Below are 19,347 nucleotides of genomic sequence, written 5' to 3'. Positions count from 1 at the left end.
TTTATAAATTTTACCACTTTTTTGTTACTTCAATATTTCTGTAATACGGAACAACCAATTATTTAGAATTAGTTGTCGGACACCATCCCGAAGTTTGATTGTAATTCAAATGCAAGTTTCTAGCAAGTAAAGAGCAAGTAATACAACCTTCAGGAGGTTAATCTGTAGTCTTCAACAAAGCAAATCAAAATCAAAATAATCAAAAATAACGAAAGTTCCGGCAAAAAACACATCTAACCAAAAACCTCCTTAAAATTTCCTTTGAACATTCCCTCCGTATCTCACTGAGATTGAGCTTGGAATAGGTCACGGTAGGACAGATTTTGTGTCTCTTATCAAAAAGTGTTTGCGCAGTAAGAAAAAGATCGCATAATTATCACCACAAAAAGGCGAATTTAATATTTTTGTTTTCTTATGCAATGTCCAATTTGTACTCCACGCTTTGCAAATGACGAAGGTTATTGAAGGAATGCTTGGAATTATTCGTTTTTGGTATATTGTTTACCAAAATGGAAAACCTCTATCAGCATTGTATGGTGCAGTGTATGGAAACAACAAGCTCAAAGTTGTCCGCCAGTCTAAAGAACTACAAACCCTCAATCTCGTTGTGCTAGGTCGTGAAGTAGCGCTTGGCACGCGGTTTAAGAGGGCTGCTTCCTGCTCGATTTACGTATTTGATTGGTCTTAACAACAGCTCTTTTTACATGCCGCCCTGTGATTAGGAAGACACTATTTTCGTTTTTTTAACCTTTAGATAATTCAACGAACAAGGCGAGGGTTCCGTCGCTTGCGCAAAGGAAAGGTTATCTCGTGCCACTAAGACATGTGGCATGTAAAATAAGAGGTTTGTGTTTTGGGTGACCATGTGCAAGAGTTGTTTGATCAGAGGAAATGGAGAGCCGAAACGTCACGCATGAGTTCGCTTGGGAAGATCAGTAAGATCAGAAGAAACAGTGATATTTCCAGAAAGTTATTTATTTTTAGTGGTTAAGAAAGATGGAGCTTCTTCCAAAAACTTCCCAAACGGTTCACGGAGATGCGGGTGGTTGAAAGTTTAACACTCTACATTTAACACCTTATCGGGCAAAACTTCTCTCCAAAGCATACAGCAAGTAGTCAAGTATTATCGAGACCGTATTTGAGCGATTTCCCAGTGCCCGCTTAAATGATTGACTTTTAAAATGTAAATAAAACTCACCACTTCACCAGAAGAGACTGGCCCGATCGGACCGGCTATGAAGGGGAGGAATCATAATTATCAGCTGGTTCCCTAACCTAACGGCAACGGTTGGCGCAATGCCAACATTGAGGGTGGGGAAAGGATAAGAATGAAGGGAGGGAGTTGTATCCCAGTTAGTTGCATCTTGACGTTTTGCTACTGAACAGTAAAAAAAGATCACATTTATGTAGCGCAGCAATGGACGAAGAAAACCGAAACACAACGCTACAAATTCATCGCCCGTATAATAAAAATAGAAAAACTCAAGCGACGCACCAAACCAACAAATAAAAAAAAACAACCCCCGGAGTGGCGGCATTTTCACAAGATGTCTAAAATAACAAACCGAGTGCGCATATGCATGCCGGAATGGTACGGACGAACACAGCACGGTGAGAATGCTGCTCTCATACATTCACAGCGCGAGAGCTCTCTAACGCGTTGACACGCGGTCGCTCACTAGCGAAGGGGTGACTCACATGGGGAGCCAAGCTGACGTCACAGGGTAAGTAAACGAGGGAGAGAATAAAAGTGGTTCCTTTGGGTTTAATTTGTTTTGATCGATCACGATCGCATCCGCTTGAAAATGTGCCGGTATCTTGGCTATATCGTCTTATCAACCAATTGTTTTGCTTGGGTGACGAAGGTACCAAAATTCACTTACCGAAAACGTCACGATCCAAGTGTTTCCAAGTGTCTTTATTACCGTCTGCTTAATTAATTGTGTGAAAAAACAGACACATCACAAGAAAATACGGTGTGAAATGAAATAAAATGATAGGAAAAAAAAATACACCAGCTCAGCTTCAGCAGTATTACAATCCCTCCCACCCTAATGCGCCCGTATCACTGTGTTGGTGATGGCAAAATTCGCGAAAAGCGCGTTTCGCGCTCGCGCACAATATTCTCGATTTCGCACACATGAAATAAAAAAAATGTAAGCATTAAAAAAACCACCACCATCACCACACAACGACCGGCGAGTGTGTTTGCCGGTGCGCGTTGTCATCTTCCCTCGCTTGTTCGTGCGTTTCTCGCCGCGCAGCAACGGCTTGCAAATTACAAACACCGCCAACGCGCGTCGCGAAAAAAACAAGGGCGACCCGAAATAAAAAAAGCAACCGCGACACCCTCACGCTCTCACATACAGAGACTGGACCATACATACGAGAGCGTGTGTCGGGTTAGTTGTCACATCGGTAACCTGTGCCGGAGCGGTTGAATCTCACGTCGTCACGTCAAATCTCTTCGCATCCCCTAGCTGGGGGATCGCCATCTAGCCATCTTCGCACCAGGCAGCTGTCAGTTCCAGCAGAGGTTGCTTCGATGTTTTTTAATTCGCGTTTCTAAAGAAGCACACAGCTACATTAATTCGCATCGGAAGTGAATAAAGTGCGCGCGTTACTTTTCGGGCGCTTGCTGGACCGAAAACAACAGATTCACGGTGCGTGTCTGGTGTGCGTGTGTAGCAATCCGTTCTTGCGTGTGTCGTCGATCGGTGACCAATACCAACATCTAACGCACGGCACGGGGGTTCAATACCGCGAATTGGATGCAAAAAGTGTGCCTCCACAGCTCAGCACCTTCGTTGCACGTTTTGACGGAAGTGTTTTGTGCGCCCGCTGGTATGTGTTGGTGGGATTGGTATCGCTTTAGTTTCGGGAGCAGTGCGCGATGATGATGGCCAGCAACCCGTCTTAGACCGAGTGTGTTTTTTTTATTGGCAATATTCGATTAGTGCCGACCTTCTAAACTACAATCAAGCGTTTTGTTTTGTACGAGTTTCGCGTTTTGAACAAACGTACGAGTTTCGCTGTGTGTAAGTGCACGTCACTGGTTTGATTTTGCAGCGTTCCACTCATAAACAAACGTTACCTGCTTAAGGTGACTCAAAAATAAGACGCAAAAAAGCGTTGCTCCCAAAACGTGGATCAAAGGTCTTTATTGTTTGCTTTTGCTCCTCCAATGTGCCTGAAGAAGTGTAAGTGCCAGTGTTTCAGTGTATTTTAGGCAACACATATCTTCTCCACTCATGCACATGATGCGCATAGCGAAGTTAATTCTACTTTATGGAAGATAATCACTGTTTCTTATGTTATAAGTTTGGTTCAAAGCTTTTTTACTGTTGGAATGCATTTATGTTTTGAAGTAACTTTTAAATCTTCCAACTCTTTCGATTTTTTTTTGTTTTATAGCATATTATTTTGCGCTATAAAATGTTCCTTTACATTTGCTTTTATTCCCTTATTTATTTTATTTGCATATTGAGGTAAAATTTATCTGCTAAAGAAAGCCTTAATGAAAAACCTTTTGGGACTCTGATTGAGTATTCCATTGACTTTTTTTTTAATAATCCTACTTTTGAAGTTTTTGTTGTTCTTATCATTCGCTTTAAAAGTAATCAAAGCTAAAGTTTCATGTTGCATGTTGAACAAAAACTAAACATAACTTTCGCTCGTTGCAATTTTCCTTCGCCCGATGGAGTCACCTGGTGGTTCATGTGGTGCGTGGCAATTTTCCCGTACAATGTGCTTTTTCCCACTTTCACTGTCCCATTGTTTCACTTTCATTAGCGCTTCCTTGGGTGTCAGTGTTTTCTGCGGCTGCTACCTTGCACCGTGCACCGCGCTTCCATTGTGGCAATGGCGCCCTGCACATTTGCATCCAGCCGAACAAACGCGCCCATAGTGCAACGAAGAAATTTCACAGCCCTCTCACTCTCTACGACTCTCTCGCTCTCTTGTGTTTGGGGTAAGTTTTCCCCGCGTACTACTACACCGAAAACATGAAGCCGGTCGCAAAAACCCGGTTTGCATGTGTAGTGATGTGGGTTTCCTTTTCGCTTGCACACAATCGCTCCTTCTCGCTTGTGCATTGCCAAAGTTGGGAAGTTGAAGGTTGCATTTTGACAATTTCGCACCCCCACCCGGGTGCTCCCATGCCCCGACCGTGCTCCATGTGCAAATGTGTGTTTCGTTTTTTTCCTTATTGCTGTCGCGTTTGCGCTACCCCATCTCACTACGCAACCGACGATGCATCAAACGACCCTTGGCTATTGAAAGAGTGCGTCAGGCTCACCATAGTCTCTCTGCCAGGACAGGACTCTCTCACACCCTGAGCAGATGAGAGTTCGTGTTGGGGGCGAAACGCCGGGACTCAACCTCCCCAAAAGCTGAGGCTCTCCCTTTTACGCTCACACACGACTCGATCGACTCGCGGCCTACTTATCTCACTCACTCACGGCGGTCGGGTGCTCTGGAGCAAACATTTAATCTCACCAAGAGCCGACAACTCACACGCCGACAGGTTCGCGACGCTTCCGACGACTCCGGACCAGCTAAAATAGAAAACAGAGAAAACGCACTCAGTCTGTAATATGCTCTTTATCCGTTCGGCGGCACCAGCAGCAGCAGCAGCAGCCGCACTTGTGATCCCGGTGGAATTATTATTATTTTGTTGAAAAGTCTGGCCAAGTTGGTGGGTTCCGGTGTAAACCGCAAGTGAGGGTTCAAAATTCGCGCGCGCTTGCAGTGGTGCAGTTAGAATCTTTTTTGGTTGTCAGCATCAGGCCCACTTACTGTTGTCTCAAACCGCTTTACGTTTTCGTCTCCGAATGGCAGAGCTGGATAGAGAGATGCAAGATTCGTCGTGCAGCGTTGAACGAGTGTAACGGTACGTGCAAGGAAAGGATCAAATAAAGTAGTGGAGCTACGTAGCTGCCGATTGGGATGGCGGGTTTTTGGGGTAAACGTGCTGGGCGACTTCAATCGTGTCCTCCATTGCGACCATTCGTGTGCAGTGCGTGTGTTAGTGAACGTCGTAGTAGTCAGACTTAAGTAGCTGCCGTTTCAAAACTCACTTTTACCCATCGTGTTGGACAACGTTAGGGAAAAAACCCCCCCTCAACATCCGCTTCCAAAATCTGATGTCATGCACACATCACTGTCGCCGTCATTGACATTACGTCGGTGATCGACAAAATTCTTTTTTGGGTGTTTTTTTCCATCGGCTTCGCATCTTACTTGGTCATCACCGAAAAAAAGAGATTCACACACACATAGAGTGAACCACCAACCTCCCGAAAAAAAACTGTAAAAAAGCGATACCAACACCACGGGAAACGGACGGGACGATGTTCCGCTTTTCCGTTTGATGGCGATGGCGCGCTTACACACCGTCACCGTGTATGCGGTTCTCGCGCGCGCGACCGTGTACATGTGTAAGTGCCGGTTTATTCGGAGTTTTTTGGGGTGGGTTTTTTTTTTCTTCCGTCTTCTTCCCGTTGGGATGATGAAGGAGAAAAATAGTATGGTACGGTTTTTGCATCTCCACCCGATGCTCCCCATCAGCGTTTCGTTGTGCTCCAAGCGAATGTGGGCACCTTTGGTAGCAAGGGAAACGCCGGGGGTGGAAGAAGTACGTGGCATGGCGCATGTGGGTGTGGGATACAAAGAGGAACCGAAAAAAGTGACATTTTTCCTACTTTGTCTTACGATTTTTTTTGGGGAAGGAACAGGAGATCTGCCAAACAGTAGCGCTCCGTCGACTAGTGCGCTAATGCCGCTATGAAGCATTCGTGGCGCAAATAGTATTCGTTAGTAGTAGTGGTAGTTGCTGCGATGGCGTTTGCGAGTTGTCACTGTTATGTGGTGTGGTGTCTCCACATCTTGTGAGGAGGTTTTGTTTCTGCTGGCTGATATATCTTTTGGGATTGTTGTCTTTAGCTCAGCGTAACTGCAAATGAATTCTTCATCTCCACGTAACCATTCTGTCAACCAACTGTCAAAATCTCTAACGTTATGTTTTCTTCTGTTGCAGGTTCCTTTTTTTCGCGCTGCTCGTCCGGTTCAAAACAGTGGAAGCAGAACTCTCCACAGCAAAAGGGAAACGTTTCTGAAGATTACCCAATAAATGCTGGTGAAAAATTCAGCATCCCAATCTTACCACTTGGAACCAAACGAGCCAGATGAAAATGTAGCCATCGCCGAACAATCCGGGAACCGTTTCGTGACGCGTTTATGATTTGCGCCTTTGTTTGTCGTCGGTATTGTGTTTTTTTTTCTTCGATCCCAAAAACATAACAAAACAAAATTATCGTGCAACAGACCGGTATTAGTGATATGTGTAACGCCCTAATGTGAGTGAAGTTTGCCGAGCATGAAAATCCCCAAGCTACGAGTGCAGTGGTAGAAAGTGTTTTCCAAAGGTGGTGATTATCTTTTTGTTGACGTTCGGCCTGCTCACGAGTGTTCAAATTCCTGCACTTCGTTGTGGCATCCAGCTGGATGTCCTTTTGGATGGAACATTTTTGAGGTTTGGTTTAGCTTCAGTTACCGAACCATTACGTTACGGTTCCAATACATCCTTCCTTAAGACATATTTCCAACGACAAATGGCACTAAGTTGCGTACAGAAATGAGCTGCTGTCAGAAGCACATCGTAACTTCCGTCACGTTGTGAACCTTTGCCGGGAAGGTGAAACATGAAACGAACAGCAAAAATGGTGCAAAAATATTAGCAAAAGTACTAGTGCGATTAGTTCGATCGTTTCCTTCCTTTCCGGTCCCATACCCCTCGTGCCGCCAACACTCAAGGACGGGCGAGCATCAGCTTTTCGGCGATCGTGTAAATTGTGAAACCATTTAAAATTGCATTAACTTTTCCCGGTGGATCGTTGCATTTGGACTGGACAAAGAAAAGGGGAATTAAAAAAAGAACCAAGAATTATCATTAATTTCGTTCGTTTCCCGGCATTACACAATGTTGCGCTAGTAATTAGAATGGCGAGTGAAAAATCTAGTGCTGGAACTTCTACTACACGGTACCATCGATGAAAAATTTACCCACCACGCTCCAGTCCAGTTTGTCTTGTGTTGTTTTGCGCTCTTGTGTGTGCCCATGTAGTTTGGCCTAGTGGGGGCGAGCTGTTTCCGGTTTGGAGATTTCACTGCTTCCCAACCCTGCACTAGTGAACGATTTACGCCGGTACGATAGTAAGGTGTGAAATAGGTTTCGTGCGCGTGTCAGTGTTTGTGTTGTGATAAAGTGTTTGGCAAAGACTATCATTTGAGCTGTCCGGGATCAAGAGGGTGGAATTTAAGTGGAAGGAATCGAGAGAAACAGCGTGCTTCGGTCGGTGTCTTCCTGGTTGATCTTTTGTAACCTGTTACATTGTGGTGAGTTGCATTTGTCATTCTTGAAACTATTAGCATTTAATTATGTACTTGAGTTGAATTTACAATTATATCTAAATGTGTTTTAGAGCTATTGTTTTAGGTCATTGAAGTGATAAATTAAGGCTTAAATGAAAGTAAGTAAAACATAAAATATCTCAACAATAGTTATTCTTCGATATTAAACGAATACTTCTTTGGTGTCGAAAATGATCGAATGATCAAGGTTTTTGCCTTAATCTTCTAAAATGTTTTAATATTAATTAACATTAACAAGTCGTAGAATTTACTTTTCTAAATCGAAAAATATTTTCTGCAAAGATCACTTTAAATATTGAATACAATTTAAGCAAAGACGGAAGTTCACCTTGAGACTTCCTAGTATAAACGTTATTGCAATCGGATTTTAAAGTAGTGGAAATTAGAGGCACATGGATCTATCGGTGATTATAGTATTTTGAAGTACGTTTTGTAAAGATAATAATAAAAGATTTGCAACAATGGCGAAAAAATGACAAATACTTGAGGGTTTATCATATTAGAACCATTTCTTTCCCATACTCAGCAAACAACTAGCTCATAACGATCGTCAGTGTGATGTTCATTCGACAAAAAAAAATGTACAACGTAAGAATCTTTCCTCCAACAAGTGTATACGGTTCGGGCGTGTGTTTGGCAGGAGATTGAACTTCTGCCACAGGCGAATGCGCCTCCACCATCATCACCACGCCACCCCTTCATATGCACGTGTGTGCACTTTTCGACGGGGAGGCTTTGAAAACGGGTTTTTCTTAATCAGGGTTGCCCAAATTCGGCCACGAGTTGCAAAACCAGAAATTCGACTCTTTCAAATGTGTGCGCGTTTGACTGTTTTTTTTTTGGTCGTTGTTGTTGGTTAATTTATGATTCAAATCATTATCGTAAAAAACCAGAAGGCTGCACAATGATTAGAAAGGAATTGACCAAAAAGGCGATCGAATGGATGAAATAGAAGAAATTGTGGAATTAATTTCTTTCCCTTTGAATTTCATGTACTTTTCTGCATTTGGTGGCGAAGCATAATTGCAATGTTGTTGTGTTTCCGCGAAGATTCGGACGTAAATGACCTTTAACAAAATGGCGCAAAAAAACTTACAAAAATCGCGTACAACTGCGATTCTTGTTATATGTTTTTTCCCCGCCGCTTATTTAGTTTTGTTGAGCAACCCCAAGAACTGCAGATCATATCAGAACCGGTAGCGATGGATTGAATAATAAAGGAGAAGAAATTAATACGAACAAGTAAAAAAAAGCGCTATATGCACACGAAATTTGACCGTCCAGTGGGGTGGGCTGGGAAGGGGCGGGCGAATAAAGTCAACGTGTACCGAAAACCACCAGCAACCAGTCGGCAGGTTGGCAGTGGCGGCGCACGATGGGGGCTCGGTTTCGTTCGTCGCCGTCGGCCGTGGTCTGGCGTTGTCTTTCGGACATGATTCTAGCGCGCGACGCGATACCAAAAAGAGACGATAATTGCCAAACGAAAAGCAGAAGAACACGCAGGCAAGCAGTCGAAGAAGAGGGAACTACAAAAAATAACAACCTAATCGAAACAAATCTGCGAACACGCGGCCATACGCGGTCGAAGAGAACGTAACAGCGAGCGAGCAGGGCGGCGAATAGTTAGCATGTGAGTGCAGACAACGAAAAAAGGGGCAACGGCAAAAAAAGTAATACAACAACGAAAAAAAAAAAAACACACACACATACATCGAATCGAAACGAAACCGAGGAGAGAAGAGTTGTTTGCAAAAATAAAAGCAAAAATTTCCGTGGAGGAGGGACGCGGACGAAAACGGAATGGTTGTGTGAACGCGAAACACGGAATGCGCGCGCGTTCTTCCTTGGCCGCGAATTGAAGTTGTTTCGACCGAGAGCCCACACAATACAAGCACACAACGGGTAAGCGGGCGGAGAGCGATCGAGACGTGTGGGTATGGGAAGGGGATGGAAGCAAGGGTTGCCAAAAATCGCACAGCACACGCACGCAACGCGAACTTAACCTGTCCTGTGGATATATAACGTTTTTTTCTGTTTTCGGTACTGCAAAGATCGATTCCGTGTTTATGGTGCTGTTGTTCCGTGCCTTACTGAGATTTAGCGGTGTAATGTTACATTTTCTGTATTTTCATTCCCAACTTCTCATAATGCTTAGTTCCGAGTTTGTTTATTGCATGCGTTGTTTTTTGCTGTTTTCTGTTTTTGTTCCGTTTTTATCTGCTTTTCGTTACGTTCTCATATTTTGTTTTTTATTGAAATGTTTTATGTTTTTTATCTATTTCTTTTTAGCATTATATAGTTTCATCTTTTTTATGTGGTGTTATATTATTCGAGAATTGTAATCTATCTATTTATTATCTATTGTACCTTTTTTTTCTTCCAATTTCTGTACATGTTTTTTTTTAAGTTTATCGAGTGTTTGTTGTTTTTATTTAGTTAGGTTCTATGTTACGTTCAACGTTCGACAGATTTTGTACCTGCTGTTTTGAGCAACAATTATTATTTATTTTTATTATCTACGCGAAATGGTGTTAGGTTAGAGTCTACTATTTTGTGAATTTCATTTTATTTATGTTAGTTAGTGAATATGTAATGTTGTTTCAACGTTTAATGTTGATTACATTACCATGTTTATGTTTTCTCCCACAAACTTATCATTCTCATAGTATAACCAAACTTTGAGAAATGAAAAAGAACTCATACGCCTCCTCCGCAAGGTCCCGCGCTCTCACCCTTGCAGCATGTTTGTGTTCTTGTCGATTCGGTTTGCATTTTTCGGCTCCGTGTCTGTTTTGTTTGTTATGGCAAGAAAAAGAATTCCTGGAAAGAGATTGCTGCTTCCAAGACATGTTGGCAATGTTTTCGTGTGCCTGCCCAACACTGTCACTAAGAGGGGTTGGTGGGTCGTGGATCGGTGCATAGTAAACATTTCGGTGCGACGTCGCACGAAAAGACGCACTGCTTGCGCCCGCAGTTGTTGGGGAGTTTATTTTGCTCTTCAGATTCCAGTTTTTTTTGGCAAGCGACGACCGCTCATTACTGACCACTTGGTACAGTGGAATGGGCCCTATGTGTATTACGGAGTCAACGACAACACACTGGTTGGTTCAAGAAAAGCACAAAGGTACTCGATCATCTTCAGCGATCTAATTCGGCAACGATCGCGGAACGATGAAACAAATGTAGGTCTCCTGTATCGGCTGTCTGCGAAATTAAACCTGTTTTACGGTTTGCGAGCATTCTTTTTGTTCAAAATTTGCACATTAGTTCTCTCCCACTACCAACCAACACACACGCACACATGAATACGGGAGAAGCTGGCAATGGGTGATGTCGTGCGCTATGCCACGAGTACGATCGAACGTCCGCCATGTCCAGATGATTGCCATTTTGTGAAGGTCATGAACTTGAACGGTTGCGCCACGGGGTTGACGGTTGAGTGATTCGGCTTGTTATTTTGTTTCTGTTCTTTTTTCGGCAGCAATTTGCAGTTTGCAGTGTGCAATTATGGTACTTGGGTGCATCGGTGCGATGATGGTAACGTGTCGCCCGGTAAACGGGGTCTCTGCACAGTTTATTTGACAGGACTAATGGCTTCATTCTAGCAGAATGGACAAGATAGTTCCAAAATTTAAAGTTATATTACACAATTACACCCTAATTTGAACAATCCAGAAGAGAATGCTGTTTATCGTGGAAATCAGTATTTGGGTTTTAATGTAAGTTGTTTCCACTAGATGGCTCCACCAGTGTCTGTTGCTGTCAACCGTTCCAAGTTGACAGTTAGCATTTATCAGTAATTTCGACGCTCCGTTTAGCGAACGCCACAGTGAGAAGTTGGAATAGATAGCATGTATTGAACTGCGTGATTAAGCGAGCCAACAACAACAGGTTCGATTGGTCCGGTACGTAGTTGATCCCATTTCGATGAATGAACTTTACGACCGTGGCTCTCCAAACCACTGCAGCTCTGGTGGAACGGACCCAGTGAAAGGTTGACATCCCGCGGGACGCAGATATCCCCAGTGCAGGAAATACTTAACGGGACCGTGGGTCTGTATCGCGATGGTGCGATGGTGATAACGGGTTGTAATTTATAATTCCACCGCTGCAAAGCCCGAGCAACCGTGAGTGCACACGTTCCGTTTTTAGCTACGGGCTTCTCCGGGACCACATGCTGAGAGTAGCGACGGAAGTGCAACGGTTGGGCTTTGCGTAGGTTGAGCGTACTGATACAGTACGGTTGAGTCATGATGTGGAGAGCACGACGTCATCTTGTCGTATGGTCTTGGAGCACCGCTCTAGCTCGAAGGGTCACACCCGAAAGGCACTATTTTTCGTAGCAATTCGTTGCGGTGGTGATGGATTAAGGAACGAATGAATTGATGTTCACCGCCACCACCTGTTGGTGGTACGATAATGAACATAATAAACAGTACCGGCACTATTAAATGGTGGTGCATCTAATCTTCATGGTAGGTCCACCAATGAGTGGGCGAATTATTTACAACCAATTCTTTTTCGGGGGTTTTGGCAGAATTGTTGCATGTGACATCGCGAAACACACACTGGCAATGTTGCCCTACACTGTCATCGAATGACATTTCAACCTTCATCAGCACGTAGCTAGGCAATATCGCTCATATCTGACCTTTTTTTTCGGCAGTCCATGATAAGATAAGGCTGTGCTGCTTCGTGCAGCAGTAATTGGTGAAGTTTTGCAACTGTGAATTCGTTCCGCTAGGTTTGCAATTTTCGCTGTGGTGTCGTTGCGCCAAGCTGGCTGGAACAAAACACTGGATAAGGTTCACGAGCAGTTTTATTTGAATTTCATGCTATAAATCAACCGATTATTGCTGGTGTGTATGAGGGATCAATGTGATTAGATTGCTATCCGTTCGGGTTAAATGTCACACTTTGCCATAGCGTAGTGCTTTTCAATTCCTTTTTAAATTTTTAAGACACATGCCTCTGTCCATGTAGGCAACCTGGAAGGTTTTTATGGGCTGGATCTTTTGGTGTCAATTTAATTTGGTGTCAATTCACTGTACGTTTACGAGTTCATCTTACTACTTATCGCACAACCTGCGTTGCCCTTCGCAATATTCTTCTGAGTATCTTCCTCTCGAACGAGGCTACTTGGATTTCATCAGTTTTGGACAACGTTCATGTCTGAGTGGCACATGTGAGGAACTGTATAAGGCTCGATTAAGTCCCTGTGTCTTGAATGTGTGTTGCAACAAAGATGTTCTTCAATTAAAACAGAGGCGCGTACGACCCTATCGTTTGTAGACAGCGCCCTCTCGCGGGAAAACGTCAAATTGTTGTTGTTGACTCAAACAAACTCATGCTCATCGCATGCTGTGGTGTTTTGGCTACGTTATGACAATGGTACCGTACAACTTAGCTTATGTGGCCCGTCATCTAAATAGTGTATATTTTGAACTAAACCATTCGCTGAAATAGAAATAATCGCCACAAAAATGCACTTTCTGTCAGTAAATTATCCTGTGCCAGCATTTTCGCAACACCGATCGCCAGGCGACGCGGACATTGTTTCACTGAAAGTGTAAAAGAACCTCTCAAACAGTGTAAGGAGAAAAAAAATCGGAATTCGTACATTAATTTCCCATTATGATAAAAACTTCATCAAAAACCATCCAGCGTGCGCTCAATGCGCGTCGTTAATGCGTTACTCCATCCGTGACCATCCGCGCACCGAGGCTCAGTTGTGCGTTTTGTGTGCAAAAAACCCAACGATCCCTCTCACTCACCCGCCGCCTGTCCACCTCTTGTCTACCGATCATTTTTCACAAACTCTTCATTCGCTTTTATATTGTTTGACACACTCGCGTATCGTACGCCATACAGTGCAGATTTTTATTGATGTTCGTTACTTTTGGGTGAAACATTTTTATTGCATCCGTCTCGGTACGACCGTATTTGGCGGTGTTACGGTCGTGTGGGTATTTTTCTGCAATTTTTGCAATTATTGTGGCAACTTCATTAGGCTTATGGGTAGTGGAATTGAATGGAAATGCGTTTAAGACTGCATATTTCGTTCGGTTATTGAATAATATGCCATTTTTATGAGACGCAAAGAAGCTTGTAGTATGATATGTTTAATGTTAATAATTCAACAGACGAAATGGAAATCGTTACATATAAAACAATCATTTTTAATTTCTATAAATTAAAAACATGAAGTCGAAACGATCACAAACATACTGAACACGCCATAATTTAGGCAGGCAAACAAAAAACCGGGCTTATATTCTGCAATTGGCAACTGCTCAATCACAAATCCCAAATGACTGTGCGAATGCACCACTGCACTCACCGGTGCATCGTTCACAATGACATTGCGCGCCTTAACGAAAGCGGTATGCATCTACCTCACTTCAGCACTAAAATTCACGTCAATCAACGCTCCGTGTTTTTGTTGCTGTTTGGTACGGGTTTTATTTTGCTTCACATTCATCTGTACGAAAAATTTAAAATCTTCACTACCGGCCAACAAAGCACCAAGCCAAGCACCGGCCTTTTAAAATCTGCATTCTCGCATCTACTCCTCGGTGATTGGTCGCGAACAAGATGGCGCGCACGAATTGCTTGCGTAGCGAGAGAGAGAGTGTATGTATCGTTTGAAATTTCATCGGTTTTTCGGGTGATTGAATTGTCCATCGCGGTAGAATTATGTTCCCCTACGTGTGTATGTGTGTGTGCTCGTTTTTTTATTTGTCCCTTTAATGTGGCTTGGTTTTTTTCTGTCCTTCAACAAACATTCCATTAAGCTTCAGCTTGGAGTACAACCAGCGCTCGGCGCACAATTGTGTCCTGTTGCAAAAGCTGCAACCCCGTGCATTATCAATGCACTTTTCCGTTTCGGTGGAAGGGAGCAGGCAAAAAGGATGGGAAGGTATTGGGAAGGGTGATCAAATTTGCCGATACGGAAATTTCCAATTTTCAACCCGCGGCGTATCCAACCAGTGCGTTGGTGGAATTATTTTTGGGCTACTCATGCAAACACACTTCTGGCAAATTTTGGGTTTTTTTTGGTGCTTTTTAAGGTGGCAGCAGTGGGGGTTGTTGGAAAAGATTGGAAGGAAAAGATTGGAAAATGCAAGCATGTAAATAAGCTGACCGTCCCGGTGTTGCAGGGTGAACATCATTTGTACATTCATAATTAATTAAATTTCGGTAGAATAACTCAATCATTTCGCGGTGGTGCGTGTCCATCGGGTGCATCTCGGTGCATAATGCGTTTGGTAATGCAGCTTTTTTTTAATTTGCTGATATACATGTTATGCAGGCTGATGCCTTTATGTAATAGGATATTTTTGGGAAAGTGGTTTGGAACATGAATGCTTATTTTCCCATTATTATTTTTCTTACATTCGTTCAATACTACAGTTTTTACATATTTTATATCATTTATTCTTTTTGTATCATTAGACATTTTGAACAAACAATTGCTTTTTAAATAAATACAATTCATAAAACTTGACAGCTTTATATAGTGAAAATAGGGTGTTTTAACTTAACTAATTGATAAACAGTTTTATTCGCTCGAAAATTTGTTCACAAAAACAACACGTCTCTCTCGCTCCTACATGCTTTCAACATCCATAGTAAGGTGCATCAGCGATCATCTCGATTGCGAAATTTTCGCTACATGAGAGCATTGGAGGAGTATTGATTTTTCTGTCGGATGCACTTTATGTTGACTACCCCGTTGGTAACAAGCCGGGAGTTGATCAAACAAAAGGTGGCACGGGGGTTCAATGAGATGCATGGGGAGAGAAGCCAAAAAACGCACAAATGCTTGCTGTTAGGGCACAAAATATTTGGTACGAATTTTTACCTTCGTTCCGATGTGGATTTTTATCGCTTTATTTATATTTATTTTTTATTCCTCCGTTCGGGTTGAGTTCATTTTTGGTGTGTATCCTTTGCTGTCACTGCATCCGACATCGCCAATAATGCATTTAAATTGGTGGATGATGCGGGGCACGGGGGTTGCGTTATCGGGAAATGCACACAATGAGTGCGTCTGTAGTGCAACCACCCACAGAAATTTTCGATACGTACGGCCAAAGTCAAACATCAAACTGTGCAAAGCGGAAGCCCTCGATAAGCAAAATAAAGCAGACGGACACATCACACTCATACACACGAAGCCGAAAACCCCCGGCTTTAATCAGTGTCCATCACAGCCTGTGCGCGGATTGCAGGATCCTCTGCACTGCACTGCTCCTTATTATTGCACTTTGCACGGATGCATTATATTTTACCAGCAACCGAAGTTTCGATCAACACGGCACGAGAACAATCGCTTATGTACCTCTCCATGCACGCGAACGGATTAAAAAATAATGCGTAACAGGATGTGGAGGGGGGAAGGGACAACATGGACAGGATGGTGCATCATTTTCCATTGGAATTGCATTGCTGGACAGTGCAGATAATGCACAAGCACACAGTTTGCAGTGTATTTCCGGGAAACATGTCACCCCAACCCCCGGTTTCGGTGAGTGCGTTGCGTGTGATAATGATGTGCCATTGTGCATTTTTAATGTTTAATTGAAAAACTCTTGTTCATGCAAGGGAAATTATGCGTATGTGAGTGTGTCTGTACAATCGGGCGATAAGCGAAAAATTAAAAAATCTTTTTTTATGTTTTTGAAACTTTTTTCCCTCTTTCACTATAAGCTGGAATATTTTTTGCCATGAAGAAGAAAAAAATTGGAACTGAGAAGGGAAATGGAAAATTCGGTCCTTTTGCTTCGGTTTCGATGCTTCTCCAACACATGCACTCATTTCGTATGTAAATGAGTGTCCAAAAATGGGGAAAAATATTCACAATGGAATGAAATAATGCAAAAAACAAACCATACGCACGCATACAAACAGTTGAATAACTCCAATCAAAAGGCTTGTACGGACTGGGTGGGTTTGATTTTTTGCTTTGTTTCCAGAATTTTTTTTAATGAACCCAACTCAATTATTTTGTTGGAGTCTATTTTTGGTAGTCATTTTGGTATTATTGGGTACAATAGAGAAACAAACATAAAATATATAAGGAATGGCATGGAAGGCCAATTTCCCATTCATATTAAGTAATTTCTGCTAAGGTTGTGGATGTTGTTACATATTGGAAGTGAAATGCTCCTTGAAGCAAATCGTCATTTTGAATAACAGTTTTTAATGATTCATAACTCGCTGAGAAAATAAAAATATTGCTCGTTGGTGTTACACTATTTTCCGCCAGCTTTTGCTATTTTCTTTGTCCACGATTTGATACAAAGGGCAAAACAATAAAAAACCCCTAGCCGACATTCGAATAAAGACGCGAAGGAACAACGAACCGTTCTTGCTCTTCCCGGGCAGGATAGAAGAAAGGAAATTTGCAATGAATCGTAAAACTGGCCGAGAAAATCAAACCGTGGAGCGATGCAGAACGTGAAAACTCGTGGTTGCATGCCACGAAATATGCGTTGCATCGGTGCATCACAGTCCCCGGCACGACACGGTGTAGATCATTCACGCACCTATTTATCTTTGTTGCCTATCGGGAGCGAGATTTCAAGATGAAGGCAAGACATTTTCCCCCGTGGCACGACATTCATGCGAACAAAGAAACTGATGAGTGCATTTCGCGAGTGGCACAGGAAAACGCCGTGATGGTTTTTCTTGTGCTCACTGCGAGAACATCCGTTTGTGGACGTTTTCATAAATAAAACTGTCGAAGGAACTGCGTAGCAGTGTAATCGTAAAAAAATAAACAAGAACAAGATCAATTGAAACCGTTAGTTTAAACGGTTTTGAACTGGGTTGTCAATGTAAGGGCTGTATTGAGGCTTTTCATTTTCATTTTTATATCTATTTTGTATGTTTCGTATGAGATTGAAACGGTTAAATTTATTATTTCTGCTTTATTTATATTTTTTTGTATGATGCTCTTTTTTAATTGAATAATTTAATCTTGTTTAGAGATTATAAAAATGGTTTTCTTTTAATGCTCGAGATTTGTTTTTACATTGCATACATTGTGGCGTTTATCGTTAATTTGACTCATTTCAAATTTAACTGCATTAAATAGCTCATGAACAGTAATTTAACAATCTGTATCTATTTTGGAGGTAATGTTATACTGAAGCAAGGAATATTTTCCCTTGTTCACTTGCAGGTAATTTTCCATTCGCTAAACTATCACTTTTTTAACGCTTTTACTGCAGTGATGTTCGGATCTTTGTTTCAACCTACACCATTTTGCAAGCCAATAGCAAATGCAATCATGCAAACGCACCACCCAGCCACAGATCAAACGAGCTGTGGCACAGGACCAGCAACTCGTCATTTTTTTTTGTATAAAATCGAACCAAAATGCCCAGGCACAGCCCGAAACTCGAAGCTCGAATCGATATTTTTCACTCACACCTTTTTTTTAATCAGCCGCGTGTGGGGTTGAGTTGGGGGTTTAAAAATTTAACACCCCGCTTCCCTGCACACACACACACACCAATACAACTCTAGTGCGCTAGTTAGTGGTCGAATCTGTCCAGTGTTGGGGCGTATGTAGCAATTGCTACTGCGATGAAGGGCGAAAAGAATGGGAAAAAATCGCAACGCAGCATCATCAGGTTCAGGGTGGCGGGAGAGCACTTTTTTCATTTACGAACCGATTTTCGTTGCGCGTCAGAATGGGCCCGTGGTTTTCGTGTTGCGAAAGGACAATAGCAACGGGGAACTTTCGCGAGGGGGTGGCACATACATACGGGCAACGCATTTCGCGAATTCATCCCCCGTTATGTTTGTACCAGCATACTCCGCGCTTTCCTCCGCGGCTTATGGAACGGTTCTCTTATGCTTCCCGGTTTATCCGATGGTGAAGTCCATATTTATCATCCTCTTTCTCCCTCTCGCCCACACACTCTCTCTGTTTTACTGCACATTTATAGGCCTATGTGGAAAGGATATAATGGATGGTGGGTAGGGGGACGGCGGTGATTGTAGTGGGTCCGTTTGATGATGGACATCATTATAATTTAAAACGAAATTTTAAATAAAGTGCCCTGCGCGTTGCTGCCCCTCGAACTCGAACTTCAGCGTTTACTGAATTTTCCTATTTTCCTCCGTTTTTTTGCCTCGCTGCACCACAATTTCCACCCATGCAATTAAGCATACTAATGAGACCGATACCGGTTCGGCATGAGTAGACTTAATGGAAAGTGTGTGAGTGTGTATGTAGCCCACATGCACTACTCCCGGCCGGACATTTTCGGAACAAGAGGAAAAACGAGTTTTAGTCGGAAAAATCATCCTCATCAGCGCTTAAATCAGTTATCATGATGTGGTGATGTCAGGACGCGTGGACAGGACAGGCGTAGACAAGGGTGAAACGATCACGGGATACCTTCCCGTTTTTGCTACACATAAGGATACCCTTCATTCCATTCAATCGAAAAGGATTAACTAGCCGGACATCACTGGACAGGGCGAGAGCACGAAAATGAGAGCGAGAAGGAAAACAGTGCGTACACAGGGAAAAAAAAGGATTTCACATAATAATGTCGCATCGCGTTCAGCGCGGGTACGTGTGGGCCTGGACGCCGGGAAATAAGCTCGGAAAAGCGCGTAAATATGTACACGATATGTGTGTGTGTGTGTGTGTGCATTTCGCGAAGGTGGGCAATTTTGTTGTTTGATGCGTCTCATTCCTACGCACGTGTATGAAACAGTACTGGCGCTCCAAGCGACTTGGAGCGGGTTAATAATACTGAATAATAGTGAGTATCGTCCACTAGGAGGGTAATATAACACACATACACGAAACTATGTAGGTGTGTCTGTGGTGAAGGAAAATCTCATCTCCAGTTTTTAATTATGAATTTTTGTTTCAGTCCAAATTTTAAA

The sequence above is a fragment of the Anopheles moucheti genome, chromosome 2 (genome assembly GCF_943734755.1).
Source record: "Anopheles moucheti chromosome 2, idAnoMoucSN_F20_07, whole genome shotgun sequence".
Classification (NCBI taxonomy): Eukaryota; Metazoa; Arthropoda; class Insecta; order Diptera; family Culicidae; genus Anopheles; species Anopheles moucheti.
This window is presented reverse-complemented; position numbering follows the sequence as displayed.